Source organism: Triturus cristatus, chromosome 1_2 (assembly GCF_964204655.1).
Source record: "Triturus cristatus chromosome 1_2, aTriCri1.1, whole genome shotgun sequence".
Taxonomy (NCBI): domain Eukaryota; kingdom Metazoa; phylum Chordata; class Amphibia; order Caudata; family Salamandridae; genus Triturus; species Triturus cristatus.
Window position 1 is genome coordinate 960865435 of NC_140580.1, and position 22454 is coordinate 960887888.

General features: G+C 43.5%; 1 long non-coding RNA gene across 3 annotated transcripts in view; it reads right to left on the reverse strand.

Annotated features, from left to right (window-relative positions):
- The window catches only part of LOC146868453 (uncharacterized), a 92866-nt gene that overhangs the window by 22337 nt on the left and 48075 nt on the right, over positions 1 to 22454 (reverse strand). Inside the window, exon 1 of one of the 3 annotated variants that reach the window (XR_014966224.1) lies at positions 9148 to 9367. The exons of the other annotated variants lie outside the window; for them this stretch is intronic. This is a non-coding gene — a long non-coding RNA (uncharacterized LOC146868453). Of the gene's footprint in view, positions 1 to 9147; positions 9368 to 22454 lie in introns of those variants that run through there. 3 annotated transcript variants of the gene reach the window in all.

The following is a 22454-nucleotide window of genomic DNA, read 5'->3' on the forward strand; positions in this document are numbered from 1 at the left end:
GACTGAGTAGCGTAGAGTGGAATGGTGCAGGGAAGAGTGCAGTGATGCAGTGTGGAGTAGCGTATAGTGGAATGGTGTAGTGTGAGTGGTGCAGAGTACAGTGCAGTGGTGTGGAGTGGTGTAGAGTAGAGTGGAATGGGGTAAAGTGGAGTATGCATAGTGTGGTGGCACACTGTCATTACAGACAACACATCTTCAGTTGAAATAAACATTACATTACACAGACATGCAATTTTACTGATAACAGAATACAGCGCACAAACTATAAGGTATGGAAATGTCATCACCTAGGGGCATATGTATCAAACGATTTTTTAATCGCAAACGCTGCGATTCGCAAAATAACAGCGTTTGCGATTAAAAAATCGGTAATCGGGATGTATGAGCCAAATCCCATCGCAAAATTAAGGAATTGCTAATTTAGCGATTTCTTAATTTTGCGTAAGCATTTAAGAAATCGCAAATTGCGATTTCTTAAATGATATGTAAAAAGCACCCAAGTTGTGCGAATTATCCTTAAGAAATCGCAAATTACCACCAACTTCCAGTTGGTGGTAATTTGCGATTTCCTTTCAAAATGCACTTTTTTGAATTTTACAAAGTGCCACGTGGCGCTCATACATGCCCTTAGGGCATGTATGTGCGCCATATGCACACACATGCTCATTTCAGGGGTGCATCAGGGTGTCATCATGACACCCTTGCACCTTTGAAATTATTCTCAGATTGCGATTAGCAAATTGCGATTCGCTATTTGAGAATTACTTCCCATTCATTCCTATGGGTCTCCTGGCCCATAGAAATGAATGGGCAGGTATTCCTTAATTGCGATTTCGCAATTTGCTAATCGCAATTAAGGAATTTTAAGAAATCGCAAAGAGTTTGCAATTTTTTAAATACATCCCGTTTTGCAATTCTCAAATAGCGATTCTTTAAAAATCGCTATTTGAGAATTGCAAATGGTGATGTTGATACATATGCCCCCTAGTGAATTAATTTGTTTTAATGGTATTAAAATATTTGTTTCCACTTCACTTCAGAAATCCCCCCAGTAGCCATCATGATTGTCACTTAAATCTTCCCACTTTAAAGGTCAGAGAAAGAGAAGCAAACACCAAGCTCCCTTGGAAGAGAACCGTGACATTTGACCTCTGTCTTTGAATGCCCAGCAAATGTGACAAGATAAGAATAAGATTTGAAGGTCTGTTTACAGAAAAACAGCATTCAGAAGGATACGGTAAATATGGTTTGGCAAGGGAAGGAACAAACTCAAGCTGGTCAGCCTAAAAGAAAATAAAGCAAGAAAACAGAAAGCAAGAAAACGTGAGTTACAAACAAAAAGCCAGTGGTAATCAACTGGCAGAGTGCATGCCAAGGGAAGCTTTCTGAATATTCCCAAAATGTGATTAGCAAACTTCGACCGTAAAGAAAAGGATTTCCCATTTGGGAACACATCGGAGGAGTCGGCAGCGGGCAACTGCCTGCTCCCCCAGAGGGCCATTCAATATAAATCCCAAATGGAAATCAGTTCCCATCCCAGCTTGAGAAGCGATAACAATTCATCAATGGTTTGCAATCGCGAATGAGACCACAGTCCATTGATACTTTGCAACTCGAAAAGTGGCGGGGGGTGCCTCTGTGCTGCCCCCTCTTGTTAGCCATTCATAAGGGATTGCACAGACCCTTTTATGAGGAGTGAAGCGGTTTCGTCCATTGTGAAAAGGTGCTTTGCAGAGAAGCTGTTTGGGAGACACGAAGTCTGATGCACGAGCTGAGCGACCGCAGCAACATTCATACACGAGGCCCCTGGTTCCCTAAGGGGGGCCACATTACTGTCCTCAAACAGGAACCTGTAGTGAACAAGAGCGCTCTCTTTCACTCCAGCTGCGGTGCCTTGTTAGGGAGCACGTTCCCTGGAAGAAAGACGAAGATTGGAAGGGTTTATAACCAGTGCCTTCCACACTAGTCCGATAAGCTATGTTTGCACAAGTTATAAAGGCAGCGTAAACCCCGGCTCGTCAAAGCGACAGCTGTTTATAATAGGAGAGAGGCTCCAGCAGCTAAGGTTTACAGCTGCAGCTGCATGTGTGACCCTGACAGGGTGCGACGAGGGGAAACTTTATAGATTGCATATGCGTACGCTCCAGTACAAGGGCGTCCTGTGGGGAGGACAGCGAGGGTCTAATTCACAAAGCTTTTTTCGGAGAGCAGCAATGTGTTTCTTTAGCCTTACCTTACCTGTGATTTACGCAAGAATTTTCCAGGAGTACAGAAACAGCTTTGTGAATTAGCTTGATTTATTTTTATTTTTAGAAACTCTAATTATAGGGGAGAATTCTCCAGCTAAATTTCCTCCATAATCTGCTCCCAATGGTCATGGAAGTTCAGCCAGGGGGTTCCACTCCATATTTAGAGCTTCCTCGAGAAACTGGAGGATTTTCTGTTCCAGCGAAGCTCTGAATAAAGCCATTGGTTTCCTTTTATTGAATTATTTGGACAACCAGATATCAGTGATATGTAATAGCAAAGGCTTGGAGCTGTGGCGTACTGTTGACTTTGACTTATGTGGGAAGCCAGCAATACCAGTGCCTAATTACGATAAGAAATACTGGTGGTCAAGAGCCACCATCACTACAAATGCCCAGTCACCATGATTACCTGGGTCCCATTCACCTCCATGCCTAGTGCCCTGTTCAACATAACTACCATTCATCACAGTAAACATCAATACCAGTACCCCCAAGCTCCTACCACTCATCATTCTACTCTGTCCCAAGTGGCAATTTTAAGTGCACTCACAGAATTTAGGAATTTTTCTAATCAGCGTTACTCTTTCAAGGTTTCAGGACAAAGTCAGTCAATCACCGCTTGACCAAATTTGCTTCCAGTTCGAGAAACGCAATGATACCGAGAACAATGTGAGGCTCCTGCAAATGAGCCGGTGAAATCGAGTGAGAATTGGGGTCCGCTAGCACGATTTCCGGTCGCTAGGAAGCCTTCTGGTGTGATTTTCTAACGCAAGCTGTCACGGAAGCAGTTGCGGTCAAAGATTTTCTACTTGAGCTGCAGCATGATCAACTGCACCACGCGTTGCCATTCATGGTGACATTCAGAGCGGAATATGCTACCGGTGCTTTATCGCAAGGTGAGCAGCATGACCTGCATTATTTCTACCCGTTGGTTGAACTCCTTGGAAACTGACTGAAGATTTATGTAACTCTGCAGAATTCCGCGGTGTGAAATTCCAAGAGTTCCACCCATCCCCAATTCTACTCAGTCTCTTAGAGAACCAGTGCCCCAGTCATCAGCACTGCCAGTGGCCCACAGTCACATCAGTACCAGAATCTCATTCACCATCACTGCCAATGTCTGATTTACCATCACTTCTGGAGTCTGACAGCCCCATCATTAACAGCACCTGAAGTAGCCATAGCAGCAAGGCTCGTCTTGCCTCCATCACTTGTCACTTCCTCCAGTTACCTTCACTCTTAGTGCCCTTTCATCATCACTGCCAGTGACCCATGGTCACCATTACTGACAGTGTGCTCCAGGCAACATCTTTGTCCCAGCCATCATTAAACAAAATGCCTCTGATTGTTCTAAGTACCCACCCTTCTCGCCACCACATTGCCACCCACAGTTACAAGTACATCCTGTAAGGCAAATACCATACGTTTCAGCAGCCACAATAAGTATTTGTATCCACATTAAATATCAATGCCAATGTTCCACGTGCCAGTACAATCAATTATCAGGCAGCCATGCAACAAACTTCTGCAGGGCCTGCAAAAACCTGTGCAGGGCCCTACGCCAAGTTCTTTAACAATGAACATGGTTGCTTACTCACAAAAATCACTGTTTCAGAAGTAGAAGGCTTATTTAAGTTGGGTGGGCTGGCCACTGCTAAAACCCTCAACTACCACAGAAACACTACAAAAAAAGGCAAGAAAATCTGGTCCCATAATTCAGCCGGAGATACAGGAAGGCATCGGAATAAGCAAGTAGACCCTAAAGAATTCCATCAGTTATAAAAAAAAAGGAAACTCAAAAATTGAGAAATAATGCAGCACTCATCTTTAAAGAACAACCATAACAAGTTCAGAAACTTAGTGGATAGAGGGCTGGATAAAACACAGACGGACGTAAATGAGCGTTTTGGCCTATTAAGATTCAGCATGGGCTAATAACATAGCACATCTTTAAAATACAGAGAAATGATGAGGGTATTGCAATACGATAAAGAATCAGATATGCAGATCACAGAGGAAGAAACTTACAGCATCATAACAAACAAGAGAAAATCAAACGCTATAGGCCCCAGTGGCTGGGTGAGCAATCATTCAAAGGAAGCTCTGACTTAAGGGGCATACTAACTATCTAGATAATTTAACAGTATGCTTAAAATTGAGAAGATTTGTGATCAATAGAAAGGGGCGACAGTGGTGGTCAAAAGGACCAGGGTAAAATCCTAACTTCTATTGATTACTGCCTATGTTACATGTGCTAGACAAATTATTTGCAGGCATGCTCCTGAATGATCAGGTAACATGAATACAGTCATCTTCAGACAGGATTTAATGAAGGGCACTCCTAAAGCATAATGTAATGTTATTTGTATTAATAGCGACCCGAACACTCACTCCATTAACACATTTTCTATGTAGTTTCTTTATAGATTTTGCCAAGACACCTACCTTGCTACAGCTGGCCAGCCAGCCCCGGCCTCTCCTCTGTCCTCTTCTTCCTGTCTCCAGTCCCAGCAGCAGGAAGCACCCGGGCTCCCAGGCTCCCCATAGCCAATCACAATGCTGCAATGCAGCGTTTTTGATTGGTCGGCGCTCAGACAGGGAATGGGAGGCTGGGCATGTTCCTCTCGATGCTGTGCATTACAGCCTGGTACAGAAGATGCAAAGCGCGTAGGACTCTTTGGCCGGCCCAAGAGGACGGCCAAGCAGTCTTGCACACTTAGGGAGTGCAAACTACTCCTCCAATAGGAAAACAAAAATGATAATAACGATACATTATTATAATTTTATTTTTCCTTTTGAGTAGTGGGGTGCCGCACCTCCATCTTAGCGGAGGAGCCGCCAATGTATTAAACCTGTTTCAACCAACAAGAATAAAGATAAGACACATTGGCATTAAAGAGTAAGGCATATTGTGTATTAGGCCTATATTTATTTTAAATCTTTATACATGTTTTCTTTTCATCACTGCTTGCTGACCTTACAAATACTCCATGTGTAGGTGGGGTTAAAGTCCAAGCACTATTTTATTCAGATGACCTCATTATGGGACAATCTACAATATGGCTACAAACACCACTGACCACTTTATTAGAGTATGTTATGAGTTATTATCTGACAATGATTGTCTAAAATGGCCAAATTTGAACCTTCAGGTAAACCAGATTCAAAGGATTTATTTATTTGAGAGTTTTATGTAGTGCTAGCTAGACCCGAAGGTATCAGAGCACTTTGCAAAAGTAAATGTTCACGTCAAAGATGGCAAGTCTTTACAGAGCATCTGAGTCAGAGAGCTTTACAACAGTACATGCTCACAACATAGATAACAGGTATATACAGAGCAGCCAAGTCACATCAGATCAAATCCAATCTGGGACATTACATATACAAACAGTTAAAAGAACACATTCGCTCAAAAGAATCACTCTGTGTTACCATGAAGGTTCAAATGACTCTTTCAATTAAAGCCTAAAGTGGGAACCACGCAGCCTTTAGATTTACTGTTCAACCAACTGCACAAATTTATATTTTTTCAGATAGTAGGCACCTTGGAGAGGGAGAGAAGTCTTGTTTCTTCTTCAGCTGTCTGTCACTTCTCTCACTTCACAGTACAGGAGACCCTCCCCTTCCTTTTCAGCTTGCAGCAACTCAAATAACGGGCATAGCATTAACTGTTCAAGAACTGTTGTTTATAATGACATGTGTGGATAATACAGGTCTACGAGAATCCTGGGAGAGAGGTAGGGAGGGAGAGACGACCTGGTGCTGGCGAGAAAATGTATGCATTGATTTGTGACTAAGCTTTTGTGGAGATCTTGTGCAAACCTGTACTGTGCTGTTTGTTTTGTTTTAAAAATAAAAAAATATATATATTTTTTTAAAGAACTGTTGTTTATAACCAAAATGTCAGGGAACTCGTTTTGTAAAATTCAAAAAGCTTATGAACCTCATTCCCAATAGATCATGACCACTTTGACCTTTGGTTACGAGACACCAGTAGAGGAAAAATACTAACTTGAAGGCGCCTCAGGTTAAAGAAGACTTTCTTTGTCACATTGTTGACATGAAGAACAAACAGCATTTTCTATAGAACTGCAAGTCTAATCGCTGCACTGATGACCATCTTCCACAGTACTTTTTTCTGGGACTTCTGGAAACTACCGCAGTTTGATAAAAAGAGTCGTGGAGATGGGCCCTTCTCCTAGTGCCTAAGAAATACATCGTCCAATGGCTCACATCTAACCAGCTCAAACTTAACGCACAAAAAACAGAATTTCTTCTAATCTCCCCACCCCAAAGCAACCCCTACCTTCAGGGATAGACCAAAGCAATCACTGCCTTAAACTGCACTCCGACCATAGTGGACCCTGCCAAATCCCTTGGAATAACCCTAGATTGCAGTTTAAATATACGTGGCCACATCAACTCAATGGCCAAAACCGCCAGATTTCACCTGAGCTATTTAAGAAAGCTGAAACCCTTCCTCGACGCTCCCAACCTCAAAATGGCAGTCCAGGCACTAGTCATCTTCAGACTCGAATATGGCTGCTCTACTCTCTCGGGCCTCCCCAAGATATCCCTGGCATCCTTAAAAGCCTGCCTTAACGCTGCCGCCAGACTCCTAACAGTCTCAAAGAAATTCAACCACATTTCACCACACTCGAAAGCTCTTAACTGGGTTCCTCTCGAGGCCAGAATCCAGCTTAAACTCGCTTGTATCACTCACAAAGCTCTATACACTAATTCCCCTGCATTTCTCGCCCAGAAACTTGTGGTGTCCGGAGGAACCAGAAACTCCCGGTCCGCCAGAGACCTCCTGCTCCAGCCTCCGCGCTTGCGAAAGAAAATAAATTACAATCGGGCTTTCTCAGGGGCTGTACCAAGAATATGGAGCTCACTCCCGCCCGCCATCAGAAAAATTCCGTCGCTATCACGCTTCAAAAAGGAGGCCAAAACCTTCCTAATGGGCAACATCCTTGCCTAAATCCTGCACTGCACTCACCTCAGGGACTTGTTCTATACCTTACTACTGCACACCTTGGATTCACCGGATTGTATCCACCCAACACCTCCGGGCATCCCTCTCTTAGACTCTTGGACCTCTCGCTCTTGTAAAATGTATATATTTCTTTCCTTTTCCCAAATGTTCCACCCCCTTACTAAGTTCTTTTGTATACAAGTTTTAATCCTGTAAAGCACTCTGATACCCTAACAGGTCAAGTTCGCGCTCTATAAAACACTAAAATAAATAAATAAATAAATAAATTGTTCACTGAAAGAAGTCCTTCTGTGAGTCCTGGAATCCATAAGCTGGTTGGGAGAGCAACCAAGCGAAAACACAGGAATGCAGCAGGACAGCAGACATATGCAATTACCTGTAAATAATCTGTGTATTCCAACCTCATCCTTCTTCTCTTTGCTCGTTCTTTCTTCTTTAGGACAACATCTAAATTATGCAACTATTCTTCAAGCTTTGCACGCAATAATTTATGGCGGATTGCAGAACAGGAATACTGCACCAGCTTATGGAGGCTGCTCACGTCCTGCTGGCAGCCCCTCTGCTCCAGTGGAGAAGCCTGGAATACACCACTCATCTGCTGTCCGGCCGGTGTAATGGTTCGGATAACTGCGGCCAGAGAGTGGTGGTTTGTGATTGCTAAGCAGCCTCCCTGCCCTGCACTGCATTCCAGTGCATTGAATGCCACGTGAATCAGTCAGTGTCCGGCACTGCCCGGGATCTTGGGATATTAATACACAATAATTGAAAAGTGTGCAGGAGCCTAAATATCAGGGCCTAAGTTTTGACAACAGCCTTATATGGTGGTCAATATTCAACCAAATATTTACGTTCATTAATAATGTAGACAATAGTCTGAAGAGCGTTGCTCAAAAACATAGTTGAGAAGCATTACCACCATTGGCCAGAGCATATGTATCTAAGTTGAGCTCAGTGATACTGTATGGCACACCGGGCTGGTTTTCTGCATCATTAAAAAGGATAGACAATGCTGAAGTCACAGCACAGCATAAGATCTTGGGCCTAGATAAAAGCATATCTATGCAGGCAAGAGGTCTCAAAGCCAACATCTTGACAGATGAGAGAGAGTGATTCAATAAACCATAGGTTGACATACAGGCTTTCTACTTCCACAACCAATTGTATTTCCACATGGATCTTAGAAGAATGATCAAATTATAGCTCAAGAGCAAATGTGAACAAAGGATGTGTACGCTGGATGTTCGAGGAATATTAAAGGATGAAAGAACAGCTGTAAATGCCATAAAATAATCCATTAAAAACAGCTAAAATGTACATCTTGGAAAAGAGTTATCTGCTATATAAATCTGAAGACATCATATACAACATATTATTCTTTATTGCAATATGAGCAGTCATGGAGGATATGTGATAACTTCAGAAAAGGTAAGCAATGCCAGACTTTGATGCTGGCAAGACCCTATTAAATTCCAACACTTGCAGGGAAGGAAAGATGGCTGAGAATTGCTAGAGAAAAAAAGAAGATGTTGAGTGTGGAAAGCTGACAGACACTTTTATGCATATAATGTTTTAGTTCAAAAGAACAGCAATGCTATACAGCAAATATCTGGGATCATGCTCTTTTGTTTACAATAAAATGAAAACAACTGAAAAAAACAGGTTTCTTTTATGAATGTCATAAAATGTTGTGTGTGCAGCAACTGTTATGCTTTAACTGATTTTACCATTTTGGTCAATCAGTTAAGTGGCTAAGCTTATATGATTTGTTTTAAACAGAAATTAACTTATTATTAAACACAAGCTCATTCACAAGAACATTCTATACCATAGCCACCTTCAGTTCCGCTGTCATTCATCTAAGTCACAGTCACCATCACAGCCTATATCTTCACTGAAACTTACCTGGAGATCTTTCCGCATACATGGTTGCCCTCAGCCCCTACATCCACAATGCCAATGCCCATCTCATCATCAAAGCCAATGTCTCAAGTGCCACAACTATTCATTGTATTCCGCACCCATATGGGTATTCTAGACAATGGTCACCATTAGCTCCTGTGGCTGATCTCACTGCCAGTATTCAGATTCACAGTGAATGCTAATGGCCGCACTAGGTCTGACCGGAAAGATGTTTAAAGGGGTGGAGGGAAGAGGAGAGAGCAGGGTCATCACAAGAGGAGGGCAGCTGGAATTCTTTGCCCCTGCCCAAGGCTGTTTGTGGCCCCAGGCTCCTATAACAACATGCACTTAAATAATTAAAAAAAACAGGCCTGACCTGTTCCTCTGTGATGCAGCTAAACTGGCCACACCACTCAGTGGTTCCAAATACCATCCTACAAAAGATTTTGACACAGGATAAGTGCACACTGTTGCATGAAAGAAAGTCCAACGACGGGCAGATGCTCTGGAAGCAAAAGTAAGCATGTCTGTATGTGTAACACACTGGTCGTTTCCAACCATAAGAGTCTGGGTGAATCACTTTAATCACAGCAACTGCCACTATTTTCTTTTAATTCGTACAGGCTGGTCTGGTGGTTTTAGACCCCACAGAACATCATATTATACAGTGGTAAGAGACCAGGTGCATTCAGGGTGATAAGGTTGTAGGCAATCAATGAAAATAATGTCCGTAGATAATGACATTTACAGTTTTTGGCCAATATGGGTAGGCAAAGGTTACACATTATTAAGCAAAGGTATGAGGCGGAAATTCCTTCTGTTATACTACATGGAGCAGAATACATGCTTTTAGAAATTCGAATAAAATACTTAGGGGCTTATTTACAAGCCCCTTGTGCCGCCGGTTCGTCACTTTTTCTCATATTAAAAGTGGCACGCCGGTGGCGCAAGTGGATTGTAAGTAAGCCAATCAGACTCAAATTAGAAACCACAGCAATTTCCTTGCATTAGCAAATATTCAGAAATTGATAAAAATCTTATGCTGCTATTGAGGACTAACTGAGATTTCATATCGGAGAAGAACTCCTTAAAGGCAATGTAAATAACCTTTACTTTAATTATTTGGCAGGGGTCTGTCTGCTCTATCTTTTTTGGTGTTGACAAAAGATCAAATCTTGGGATGGCATTCAAGGAATACTATAAAAGTCAAACTAAAGGAACAAATGTGGTGGGATAGGTTGATGAGTGATAAACATAGCAACTCAAACCTGTTGTCAGACACACTTGCAACTTCTGAAAGTGATACTTAAATTAATTGTATGTTACCCCTGAGATGAGTCAATTTTGTTAGAACTTTAGCCAAGTGACCTTAAGTTTAAAGGCCATTTTGGCTGAAGAGAATTTTAGATTGAACTAGCAGGAGTTGTAGGTTATGGTCAGAAGGAATTTAAACTCTCATACATGTTCTCTTCATTTGTCAAACAATGCACTTTTTACAAAAATAAAATTAACAAACACTGGTAAAGTCAGTAGGTAAGTCCTTTTTAAAAAGAAATAAAATGTGTGTGCATGTGCGTGTGCGTGTGTGTGTGTGTGGGTGCGTTCGTGCGTGTGTGTGTTTCTTTCCCCCCCATGGATAGATGAGCGGGTGAATACAAAAATAATTGAACGGTTGGCGAGATGACTGAGTGCATAGATGGATGAAAGGGAGGATGCAATCAAACAGATCATTCTATGAGAGACTAATAAAGACAGGCCCTATTCTCAATGGTAAACTTACACATGAGTAAATCTACATGTGTAAGATTACTGTTACGCTTTTGAGTAACTCCACTACTTTAGGCCATTTAGCATTTACAAGTGTAAAGTTCATTATATGAAATATATGTGTTCTTCATTTGCTGCCATTAGGTATGATTTTTTTTTTTTTTATCGAAATGGGAGAGATCATATGGGATGTATCTATTGGATCATATGCCATATGAGTCAGTAAGGACAAGTGTAGATATTTTTAAGGCATGCAATACATACAATTAGAATGCATCAAGCCAGAACTTCCATAGAGATTATTGTTTTACAATATAATATGTAACCCTGGAGCATTGGAAGTATTATTGTAGTGCCTGAGCACTACGACTGCTGTTTTCCTCTTACACACTTCGCGTAGTGATTCCCTTCGACTGATTTAAAGTTTAAATCATTAAACGTTTAGGAGCCTGGTGTTTGTAAATGTTAAAAACATCCGCGTAGCACAAAATCTAGCCATTAATTGTACTTTCTGGTCATGAGAGTAGTTTGCTCCCATCATTTTATATAAGCTAGTATTTAAAATCCATGACATTGGGATGTATTAATTAATTTAGACATTGAATTGAAGCACTTTCTGTCACGAAAAGTCAATCAAAGTGCTGTAAGCACCTCAAATAAAGTTCACCTATTTGCCTGGTTTCAGGGGGATAAACCACTGCGGTGTCGAGGCCTGCAGTGTGATACACCTCTGATCAGCCAGTTTTTCTCTGTATGATTTGTATATCAAAGACACTGGGTCTGTGCATCCACTTGCTATTCACCTGGGTGAACATAGAGCCTGATGTAGTGGGCGGGCTTTTAGTCACACAGCTTGCATTCCACACAATCACTGGCTTTGCAACCACAAAATCACTGGTGACAGTTTAAAAAAAGTAATTTTTCAATTGTCATATTTGTTTTCAATGCGCAAAATGACTTTTACAACTCATTCTAACTTGAAAATAGTGTTTGTTCTCTTCCTCTGCGTGGGTCTCAATGCTATGTAACAATGTTTTGCATCCATAATTGCAGTCTCAAGCCACTGAAAGGTTACAGACACCGACCTTACGGATAGCATTTAATTTACAATATGTCCCCAGAGGACTTTCTGAATGTAGGTGGACGACCTCTAGGGTGGCATGCTGACCACAATGCCATTTCTTACACGGGAACACTGAAAAACAGCCCCTATCCCTATAAGGCACATGAGATGCTAAAAAAAAATGTTCACAAGTGAACAAGGAAAACTCACGGAAAGCATTCGCTGGCTCTCGAAGTCTCACCTATGTTAAAGAAGGAGGAAGTTTTGCGACCTCCTGTATGTTTTGCGATGCAACTGAATAGCACACTCAACTCAGTTCGCTAACCAGTCATTGTACACACTGCCCCAGCTGGCTTGCAATCTGCCGCCTAGCCGCTACTCTCTTTGGACATGTATCTGTTATGTTCTGTGCATTTGTGGTGAACGAAATGTGGCAGAGGCAAGCTGAGATTGCTTTGCCTTCTTAACATGTAAGCGGGCGAGCATGTATTGGACGTTTAAATACACAAACCTAGTTGACAAGCATTGGGCAGTGGACATAGTTGGGTGAAAAAACGATTGCCAATTGTGTACAGTTGGCAGAGTTTTTCTTCAACTCATCCGCATGAGTCCAGGTATTCTCTGCTTAAAAAAAAATAACAACCGAACGAACTGAACACTTTTTTGTAACCAATGCAGTGGTGGCAAACTTGTCTTCAATGCCAAAATGGTGGCTTGAAAAGTTGGGTTTTCAGGTTCTGCTGGAATGTGGAATGGGCCTTTTCATAGCAGTGTGTGTGGATGAGCATTCTGTGTCCACCCTACGTGGGCATGCTCTGCCTCCACCAGGCTTGTGTTTGATATTTGCAACAACCACATGTTGTTGAGTTTGGCGGAAGAGCAATTGTGCCAAGGCACTGTGGTGATTTTTGATTAAGTGCATAATCAGACGTTACACTCTAGGCAAAAATCCCCAACGCTGTGAATGAAACTGGGCAGCATCTTTGGTTAGAGAGGGGTGTGCACATAGGAAACCTACTTGAGAGTAGTAGGAAGTTTGTGAGGTTCTGCCATGGGGTCTGGTCAGGTTGCAGTGACCTTGATGCTGCTGACATAATGCAAATGTTTATAAAGGTATGTGAGAGGAACATGACATGCAACATGTGTTCTGTGTACCTAATTGAGGAGCCTTAACATGGCGGGTATCCCATTTCCTCCAATGCGGACCCGATGGAGCAAGATGTCTCACCAAGACACAGTAAAAGGTCAGTCACACGAAATACATACTCACCTGGGAGGAGGGTCTGTTGGGTCCACCAAGAAGCAAGCAAGCACAAACGTTATTTTGGCGATTGCCAGAAAAGCACATGCGATATAGTACATGTATACAATAATATCTTTAAAATCCACACTACTGTTGGTCTAAAAAAATAAATAAAAGAAGGCCAAAAAAGGCAACGATAAAACAAACATGCAAGTGCTATACAACATTAAAAATAATTAAACATTTATTGTGCTAATGATTAGCACATATTTAAAACCAGGCAAGTTGCATACCAAAGCAGATTTGAAGGAGTCATACAAGGGGTAAAAACAATCCCCTTATGTTTGGGAGTAGGGTAACGAAAGTAATCAGTTGGAAGGGATTGAACTTAAGTATCCTTGAAGCACTTCTGCAGTCCCTAACACCCAGACTGCTGCACAATGGCATGATCCACGCCCTCCTATAGGCATGATATCGCGGACAGAAGAGTAATTCATGATCAATACATTCCCTGGTCACAGGGCAAAATGGGCAATTCATATCAGCTTCAGAAAAGGGGCAACGCCGCTTTGCAGTAAAAGTGCGGAGCGGCAACGTCCTGATACGAAATTTAATGAACAGAGACCTGTTGAGCGGGGGCTCAATGAGTTCCATGTAGGTTTCCAAGCCGTATACATCCATGAATACCAAAAAAGCTTCAGTGTAAGGTACTCGCCCTCCCAGATCGGTGAAGCCCTCCATCCACAGAGTTCCAGTACATCCTCTTGAGTGCGAGCTTGGAGACACTGCATGCAGCCTTAGGATGCTCCCAAAGGTTCACACACCCAATTTTTGTTAGATAGCGTTTTATATAGCACAACTATAGAGTCCCATCAGCCCTTGAGCTCTTGAGGATTTTGCCACAGCCCAAGTGAAAGGGCACAAATGCCTCAGAGGACCAGATTCTTCTCCGGTTCAACAGGGGTCCGAGTCTAACTCTGTGTGTGAGCAATCTGAGACCAAGGTTTGAAGGGAGGGGAACTAGTGGTGTGCTGGGAGGGAGATTGGTGAGGACTCACAGAAAATGATTCTCCACCAGCTCCTGATCACTAACGTTCTCATGCCCCCAGAGTTTCCCTCCATATAACCCCCCCAAGCTCTAAACCCAACTTGCAGGGACATCAGCACCGCGGTGTCCTCCATCCAGTATTGTGGTCTGCTCAACAGGAGTCTGCTGAAGAGCTTCTGGAAGCTATCAATAAGGATGATTGGCTGATAATATATGGATGGGATCTTGAACCTTTTTTGTAGATTGCAATGATCTCAGCCCCTGCCCACGTCTGCAGCGTAAGTAGCCCTTTCAAGATGCTGTTAAAGTGCATGGCAAAATAGGGATTCCAGATCTCCTTCTCGGCTTTAAACAGGTCACCCGGAACTTTGTCCAGTCCTGGGGCTTTCCCTGGAGTAATCCTATCAATAGCAAGGGCCACTTCACCCACGGTGATGGGGGGGAAAGTACTGTCAAGCAGACTAGACGACACTGATCCGAGGGTGGGGCTCATTGGGAGCCCATCTTCCACTCAATCAGCTCAACCAGCCATGCCTGCTGTCCAACGTCACAGGAATACTGCACCAAGCTCCCTTCTGGCAGGGCATATTGCACTAACGAGTTGTCCATCGCGTTCTCCCCCTGGGCGTACTTTTAGAGTCCTGAAAAATGGTCGACCCAGGTTGTAGCTGTTATATTGCTAGACAGTTGGGCTGAAAAGGCTGGGTCACTATTGGCCACAATTTGCCAAAAGGAGCAGAAATCTTTCCCTTTAGCTGTTAATATTAGGGACTTCCATTTGGCCAACTTATGATCTTTCTTGGCCTTGGCTATGGTGGCCTTATACAATGCTCTGGCTTCCTGAATTAGGGCTCTAGTCTCACCTTTTATAGCAGCTATCAAGGCGCATCTTGCTGACCTACAAGCCTTGGTGTACCATAGGGCAACTTGAGCCCGCCTGGGAAGAGACTTACACTCTGCCAAAAACAACTCTTTAAGGGAATAGAATAAGGATTTATGGATAGTGGAGTAATCCTCCCAGGCGGATACAAAAAGGGTGTTCCCTCCCATGGCCAATATGGCGTCAGGGTAACATTAAGTACCTCATATAGCTGGAGTTGTATGGTAGGTGAGGCAGCCATAGCACTTCATTTCAGGCCACGGTGGTTGCTAGTGGGTAATAACCTCCTGTCAAAAGGTTCATGCTCTTCGGAAGAAATATTGGAACCCAAGTACTCAAGGAAAGATCTAGGGTGTTGCAGTCACTGTCGTAGAAGGAAATTACCTCTATAGCAATATCAATCAATCAATCAAAACCACTTTATTCGATTAATTAAAATCATAAAAGTGTACAATGCATTTTACACAGATAAAAAGGAAAAACAATCCATCATATACATATTAAAAAATAAATAAGTTTCCCCGGTGATTCCCAGTATAAAAACTAATTGATCTCTTCCAAAGCGGTCAATCTTGATTTCCTTGATCTAATACAGGCAACTAAAAAGCTAGCCACACAAAACATAGTTTTTGGTGATTCCATTAATTGCAAAAATAATAATGCTGGTTTTACCTGGGCAAAAGCCTCCTTTCTCAAAATAGGCCGGATAAACCTTTTCCTGGCCTCTAGGTACAATGGACAGAAAAATAAGAAATGCATAATGTCTTGGGCAGAGAAGTTGTCACATCTGCAAGGAACCCCATCTTCAGATCTAAACCAACCCTGCGGAACACTTAAAACCTGATGTATTTGGTTAAAACGAAACTTTGTCAAAAGCCACCTATGATAATTATTCGTAACCATAGATAAATATGGGTGCATGACCATGGATAAATTAAGCAAGAGGTGAGCCCTTACTGAAGTTTTACCGAGCTCTTGAGATTCTCGCTCATCCTCGCAGTGCTTAATAAAGTACGTCTTAACCCACCTTAAATCTGCTTTCCTTAAACTTTCGGGGTTGGAAAAGAGTTCTGGTCGTCCTACCGTCTTTGCAATCAATTTAATGTAAGACAGCCACTGAATATTCTTCCAGTTGTCCAATTTAGAACATTCTTTCAAGATGTTGTGATTCATTGTAAGATCCGGGTTCAACCAGGTTCTTATCCATAGCAAAAGTGGGGCTAACTTTAAAGTGTCAGAGATATATCCCGTCCCCAATTCTAGATGTACTGAATAGGTCGCAGTGGATTGGGGGTGGCCAAGGAGGGCACGAAAGAATTTATTCTCTTCTATTTGGATGGATTTGGGGTTTATATACCCCCAAATAGCGGCCCCATACCTAGCTACTGATATAGTTTTAGCTTGGTAAATTTTCAAAATAGCCTCACAGGGTTTCCCTCCCAACCTTTTTGCGAAGCTCAAAATTGCAGCCGAAGAACTACGCACAGCTTTCACCTTTGTAGTTACTTGGGGTAACCAATTGCCTTTATCGTCAAAAACGATGCCCAAGTAGGTGAAAACGTTTACTCTAGAGATAGCCACTCCATTGCAATAAAACGTTTTAAGTTGGTTTTTTCCCTTCCCCAATGCCATTATATGGGATTTGCCGTTATTAACCACCAGGTCCAAAGATGACATAAAATTACCAAAAGAATTCAATAGTCTTTGGAGACCAAGTGGAGTCCGTGCCAAAAGAACGGTATCATCCGCATAAAGAAGCACAGGTACGGGAATACCATCAATCCTAGGGATATCAAGGGAGGCAGCTAGCAAACTATCTTCTAGGGAATTTATATACAAAGTAAATAGCAAAGGGGCATGAATACACCCCTGGCGTACCCCTCTACCAGATTTAAAGCTAGCAGTGCATTTCCCCTCCTTAGTCATCCTAATTGAGGCCTTCAGGTCTTTGTGTAATTCTGCCATAAAGTACACGAGGGGCTTATCCAAGCCTAACTCTAGAAGTATTGACCAAAGCTTAGACCTGTTGACCAGGTCGAAAGCCGTAGACAGGTCCATAAAACCTGCAAAAATCGAGCCCTCAGAGGCTTTGGTATACTTTGCGATAATTAAATATAAATTCAGGCATTGGTCCTCTGTACCCCTCCCCGATCTAAACCCATACTGGGCGTTAGAGATAACCCCTTTGTCAGTTGCCCAGTTATTTATCCTGGCCAGGATAACTTTTCCCAAAATTTTAAACGAGGAATCTAACAGGGATATAGGTCGATAGCATCTAGGATCTCCCCTTTGACCCTTCTTAAACACAGGGATTATGATAGACTGGGACCATGATTTCGGTGGGGCTACTAAAGATGCAGAGTTAAAAACATTTAACAAAATTTTGGCCCAGTACTTGGGATTAGCCTTGTACATATCCGTAGGCACCCCATCAGGGCCTGGTGCCTTGCGACCGGCCGAACCCTCAATTGCTTTCTCCACCTCTTCAATGGTAAAAATAATAGGAGGGAGGGGAGAACTAGAAATTGAAATCTTAAATGCTTCCTGCTCGAGATTACTCCCATAAATATTTTCGAAGTGGGCAAGCCAGTCTTCCTCGTGGATATTCAATTCCAACGCCGTGTTCTGGGAGCCAGATAAAAAAGAGGAATTAATAATTTCCCAGAATTTGGAACTATTTTTCAGGATAGCGTTATCCATTAGGGCTACCCAAGCTTCTTGTTTTATTTCCCTCTTCCGTGTCAGGATTACTTGAGAGTATGCTTTCCTTAACTGTGTGACCAATCCTTTGTTCCTCGGTTTTTCATTAAGGGCTTTTTTAAGTTGGTTAAAAGCTGAAGTACAGCTATGATTGAACCAGCCTTGGACGGTTTTGGGTTTAACAGGGCCTCCTTTGGTGGTAAGTTCCGTAGCTACTTGAGAACAAATGGTTTCAAAGGCCATTATTATGTCTTTGTTATGAGAGAAAGGGTCGGTACATGTATTTAATTCGGAACAAACCTTTGAAATAATTGAATTAAAGAAATCTTCAGGAATAACCTTGGACCATTGTAATCTCCTCCCTTGATCTTTAGCATTCACAGAAACCACCACAGGTGTCAAATTACGTTTATCTATAATTGGAAAAACGTTGGCCAAGATCAATATCACCGGGTTGTGATCGCTAAAACAGGAGCGCAGGGCGTTATAAAAGAGCACATAATTTAAAAGCCCTGCTGATAAAAATATATAATCGATTATGGTTTCCCTATCCCTTGCAACATAGGTAGGGACACGAGAATGCTTATCCCGAAATCCTACCTCATAGAGATCGGTATTTGACAAAAGGGACTCCATGGCAACCCCTTTAGAACTATGTTCAAAATGTTGGGGGTTTGAAAATTCAGGGCCATCCTTATCTCTGTAGTGGCAATTAACATTGCATAAATGAACATTAAAATCACCCATCAAAATATAATGGCAAAAAGTGGTATGATTGTCCTTATAGGTTTTTAAAAATTCAGTCAACCAAAGGATATGCTCCTTAGGGGACTCTTCTTGCTGGGAATTATAACAGTTAATTAACAGGAACTTAACATCATTTGCCAAACTAACTTCCAGGATAAGGCAATTATAGGAGGTACTTACAATCTTCTTGACACAGCCCAAAATATTTACAGTAACAAGGAACATAAGGCCTCCCCTGTCTCTTCCCGCATTAGAACTCCGGGCCGGTACAAAATAAGAGGTATAACCATCCATTCAGAAGTCACAGTCCTTATCCCAAGTCTCTTGTAGGGCAATGATGTCATATTGTTGCAAAATATCTAACCAACCACGGTCACTCTTCTTTGACCGTAGACCCGCAATATTCCAACTCATAAATTTTATGGTTTCACCGGAATCAGATGCAATAATAACAGAATTTGATTGTGGGGTTCCATGGTGCGTTATGGTTTCAGCGTTTTCTCTGGGAACAAGGGTTACCACACTAGCGCTCCCCTGAATTACAGAATCCTCCTGTCAATCGCAGGCGTCTAGGCCTGAGAGTACCTCAAATCTATTGCGGGTGGTAATGTTGTGGTCTTCCCTACAAAAAGTTGCCATATTGTCCCACTGGGGTTCTAAAAGCCCCTGAGGAACCCTAGTTAAAATGGGTTTTAATACCGCTCTGTTCGGGAAACTCCCATAACATTTATAAAAATAACCCAACGGGCGCGCACACACACTAGTATTTTCGGTCGTCAAGGAAGCTGCACGTATCAGGACTGTATTAACATGTTGTGGAGATCTAAAGTTAACTATAACACAGTCCCCACTGCAGCCTTTCTGGGACGGACCAACCCACTTTGTCCTTCTAGTGGAAATAATTTGATCAGCAAGATGTACTGGGAAGCCACATCTTCTATTGAGCCAAGCTACAGTTTTATTTTTTAGCGACTCATGTGTTTCCTCACTAGATTGGGCGTGCAAGTGTCCTAAAACAGGCACATTTGTCAAGACGACCACATAAGGAGCACACTCGGGGGGGAGATTAGTAAAACCAGAGGAAGTTCCATATCTAGGAATAAAAGTACCATCTTGTCCCGCAGAGGGTAGCTTAACTGGAATAGTAGGAGGTGGAGGGTCAGAACAGGCAGGATCTAGAGGTGCGGGTGCCTGGGAAGGTAGTAGCGAAGATTTATTTACGTTATCATCAGTGACCCCAACACAGCCAATATCTGGTGACTTAGATTCCCCACTACCTGGCAGAAGTTTCGCTACCAGATCACCAAGCCTCTGTACTTCCTTGTTGGTATTTTTTAATTGAAGCAGTAAGGATTGCGTGTGCTCGGCTAACAGAGTCTCAAATTTAGCCTCAAGAGTAGCAATTAGTGATGCAAATTGAACTGGATCTAAAATGTTACCACCCAATCTACTTGTTTCCTGTAGACCAGACCCAGAAGCGGTACTATTTTGAACTTTGTGTAAAGCTTCTGCTCTTTTTTTAGTGGGCCTCCCCCCTCTTTTATTTAATTGTTTCCTACAAGCTCTTACTGGTCTTGGGCTAGGAAGGACCTCCTCAGATGCATCGGTGGCCAAATCCTGAGGATCGAAACAATCCACCAAGTTCTCAGAAGGAACCTGGCCTTCTACCGTTGCAACTGGACTAACACATACACTGGTTATATCGTCAAAAGGGTTAACAACCACAGGTATGCAAGTGGTATCAGGCAGAACAGAGGGGCCCCCCTTCCCAAGGGAAAGTCTGCGATCATTATTGATTTTATTGACTACTTTCACCTAGTAGTTATCCATAGGGCCAGCCGCAACTACACCTAAATCCAATTTGTTGCTCGACATAGTCAGAACACAATTGTACCAAAAATATCAGCCCCAAAAGCAGAGAGGTATATACCGCACCCAATCAAGGTTCTTGTCAAAATATCAGAACTATGAGTCACGCCAAACCACAACAATCCGGTTCCTCAGAGTGAAGGATTGACAGCAAACTCACGTGTCTAGTGCTCAGGGGTGAAGTCACAGGGGTCGTGGCCCAGCCCTGCCACGGTCTGCCCCGGACGGCCACAGACGGTCCCGCCCTTGTCCCGGGCTTCTCCCGGCGCCTGCCCGCGCGCGTCCCTCGGCGCGGAGGGAGCGGCGGTCTTTTGAGCGCCTCCGGGCGCTTGGATGACGTCAGGGGGCGCTAGGGCGCCTGGGAGCTGTAGTCTCCCCGCACCAGAGCCGCGGCGTGTTTTGGCGGCAGCAGCAGGGATACTCAGAGCGAGGCGAGGCAACAGCAGGGCTCCAGGTGAGCAGGACAGGACACCAGCAGCTTCCCCTCCAAGGTTGGCTATCGAAATTGACAGGGCTCCGAGGTCAAGCTTCCCGCTCCACCGAGGGAGCGGCGGTCTTTTGAGCGCCTCCGGGCGCTTGGATGACGTCAGGGGTCGCTAGGGCGCCTGGGAGCTGTAGTCTCCCCGCACCAGAGCCGCGGCGTGTTTTGGCGGCAGCAGCAGGGATACTCGGAGCGAGGCGAGGCAACAGTAGGGCTCCAGGTGAGCAGGACAGGACACCAGCAGCTTCCCCTCCAAGGTTGGCTATCGAAATTGACAGGGCTCCGAGGTCAAGCTTCTATAGCAATAATTTATGGCCATAGTCTTACATCCATCAGTATATAATCAATGGCGCTGGAGCCACCTGGTCAATTGAAGGTTTCCTTCCCTTATTTGTCAGACGGGGTTCTCCCATTGCAGTGTCTGAATCCATTGTTAAGAGTAAAGGTGTTTAACTGTAGAGCAGCAGCAGACCATTTTTAACCGCCTTGAGCAACAACCCAGGTACAGCCCACACTTCATCCTCCACCCCCCAGTGTGTCAATAGCAATACCCAGAGGTTCGAATTTTCAATTTAGATACCCCAGCACAATCCAAATTAATTGGATCAATGGCATCTATGCTGGAATTGCTTGCTTTGTGCCTACAATAGACATTGATCAAGCATAATGAAACCCCATCAGGGAATTGCAAGATTACACACATAGCGTCGGGAGTGCCTGAGGCAATGACCTTAGATGAACATAAAGGAGGTGCCGCCTTTGCTAACCTGGGACCGCGACTTTGGAACTCACTCCCCCTTGAGATTCGTAGCGAGAACTGTCATGCCCGCTTTCGTCGAGCCATCAAGACCTGGCTCTTCGACCAATAACTCCTTCTGGTGTTTGTTTAGTTCCTCTGTCTTCTAGCGCGGGGAAACCCTTTTGGGTAGCTGTTGCGCTTTATAAAACTAAAAAATAAATAAATAAAATAAATGAACATAACAAGGTGGTTTTCAGCCATATAGCAACCCCCCACCTGATGGTCGACCTTTTTCAGAGAAAAGAACAGGACAATTAAAACTAGTTAACCCAGATCGAAACAAGGGGGTAACAGCCCAGGCCGGACAGGCCGTAGCCGGCACTGGGCATTACCCCAGTGGGCCGCCAGGATTGGGGCCGATTTTAGACCCCTGGGGGCGTTTTTGTTATACGGCCCCACAACACAAGAGTCACAAAGCTTTCCATTACCACCACTCCCCCCCCCCCCCACACCTCCAGGGCCGGTGGAGCTCTTTGCCAGGGCCGATTTCAGTTCCCAGTCTGGCCATGGTAACAGCCCAGGTCTCCTGCAAAATGCATATATCAAAGCTGTCTACAAATGTACACCAATCAAGGTTGGCCAGCTTATTCTTTAGGCTATCAAGGTTCCAGGAGACAAGTTTGGTGGGGAGATCGATCTTGGGCACGGGGTAGCTACTACTAGGTATGCTGGAGGCCACAATGGCAAGGAATTGGAAGTGGTTAGCGGAGGGG